Raw genomic sequence first — 2,232 nt, 5'->3', positions numbered from 1 at the left:
CCCTGATGTTCCTAAACTAATTACAGTTACAAATTAGGGTTCCAACCAAAACCCCACAACAGTGAGTACTAGAGAAACTCCATTTTTTACACCCCACAAACTTCCAGCCTATAAAGAGCTAAAACATAAAACCATTCGCCTTCTACCTCCCCAAAATTCTCCACAAATTTCCATCTTCCAGATCACTGCGCACCAGCAGCGCAGGTTATCTCACTTCCCCCTCCAAAAACGGCAAAGTCAGCGGTCAATCATCTCATCAACCACAACCAACAGCAAAAAAAAACTTAAGTCCCAATCCCAAGGCCTCGCGACGCAGCTACCAATCCACACACGTTAGCACCCAACCTTGTGAGTATCTATATAGATAAACTGCGCCATCGAATTTGTTCGCCTGTCGTCAAAAAACTCTCAGTGGTATTTCAATGGCGCTTTTCATTCAACGAGTAGTGATGGTGGGTGCTAAAGTGAGCCTGATGACTTGGCGAGCTGTGGAGCGTTAGATCTGGGAAAGAAGGGTTGGGATGGAGTGGTGCAGGTTAGGGAAAGGGGTGACGTGGAGGGTGATGAGAGGGGGGACGGAAAAATGAGGAACCCGGGGGGATTGTGAAGGATAGTTTTAAAGATAGAGGAGACGCCACGTCAGCAGAAAGATCTTTGAAAAGCGTAAAAGGGCTGTAAAAGTGGATGAGCTGTAAATCAACTTAAAGATTCTAAGGCCTTTTCTTTTTGGGGGCCCAATTGCCCAATTCCTTCCAACCATCCTTCACTATTTGATCCCTAAATCTTTATTCTTTTTTTTTCAGAATTTACAATTTTTATTATATATTTGTATGGTAAGATTATTTTAAATTTTATTTTTTTTAAAATATTGAACAAAAAATTTGGGAGTATGAATCCTAATATGTTTTTTTGAAAGTTTGTACATGGAGTGCTTATAAATGTTGAAAATAAGTACATTTATCAGCTTATTATTGAAAATAAGTCGAAAAAAGCGTTTTGTTTTACAGCTTCTGTTTTTGAACTGCTTAAAATCAAAAGTTATAAACAATTCTCTTCCAACATTTGTAACTTCTTTTAAAATTATAAATATTAAATTGTTTTTCCCAACATTCCAACTTTAATTTTTTTATTGCGTGTAATTTTTATTTTCAAACACTCTGAACTTTCATTATTGTTTAAATATTTAATATCTGATTTGTCATTCTTCCTAAATATATATTAATTACGTAATAAATATATCATACTTGTCATGTTAATTTTAATTTGGTCAGACTTAAAATTTCCACATCAATGAATGAACTAAGGAGTTACGTTTCCCTTTTATAATGTTACAAAAGGAGACCTAAAGCATCGCATTGCTATGTAAGAAGTGTACATAGCAAGAAATGACATATAACTGGAACTATGTTAGGGACCTTTCATGGTCCTATAATAAGAAACTAGATATTTTTTTAAAACATTGAATAACATTCGATATAATTAAGTTTAATTCATTGATAATTGATCGTCTCAAATTATAAATAACATTATATTTTAGGATGGCACACAAAATCGCCCAACAACACGATCTTGGCATAACAATTATTGTTTTTATCCTTATTGATGTGAGCAAAAAATGCTTTTTTCGTGAAGTTCAATTCGAGATTTTTGTTAGTTTGCAAGTTTGGGAACCTACAATGAAAATGTTAGTACTCCAACATTCAAGTTAGTATTTGAACAAAAAAATCAAGAAAAAATAAAGTGACAAAACAATAAAAGATAACAAACTGTTGAATTTCATGTGTGTAAGTGTAATTGACAGTTACTCTTCTTAAATACGGGAGCTCAATATTTATATACAACCTCCAACCCTTATGACAAGGCTAGGCCTCCCAGAATTCGGGGGAGGAGCTATCCATTAGCCTCTCGAATCTGCTATTCTTTGGGAGTAATGAGGCTCTATGTGGGTAAGGATACTTTTGGCGAACAAGATTGCCCCATGGATAAGGACGGTTCATGCAGAAGAGCATGTCGTCTCTGAATAAGGACGTATTTCTTGGATAAGGGTATCTCGAGTTTTCAACAAGATGGTTAAAAGGGTGCGTTATGCCGAGATCCCCAAGTGGCTTCATTGGGGTGTCCTATGTCCTTGGTGAGGTGGCTCAAGGCCGCGCCTGCCACATGGGCCTTTCTTCTAATATGGGCGAATATGGACACCACCAGGCAGCACATGGGGGTTCGCGAATTTGGGTC

General features: G+C 36.8%; 1 protein-coding gene across 1 annotated transcript in view; it reads right to left on the bottom strand.

Annotated features, from left to right (window-relative positions):
- The window catches only part of LOC105168807 (two-component response regulator-like APRR1), a gene marked incomplete in the record, with an annotated part of 6,461 nt that extends 5,866 nt beyond the window's left edge, over positions 1-595 (bottom strand). The window contains 1 exon segment of the mRNA XM_011088963.2: positions 1-595.

This window comes from Sesamum indicum, linkage group LG8 (assembly GCF_000512975.1).
Source record: "Sesamum indicum cultivar Zhongzhi No. 13 linkage group LG8, S_indicum_v1.0, whole genome shotgun sequence".
Classification (NCBI taxonomy): domain Eukaryota; kingdom Viridiplantae; phylum Streptophyta; class Magnoliopsida; order Lamiales; family Pedaliaceae; genus Sesamum; species Sesamum indicum.
Note: the sequence above shows the minus strand (reverse complement) of the source record. Positions and strands in the feature narration are given on the sequence as shown.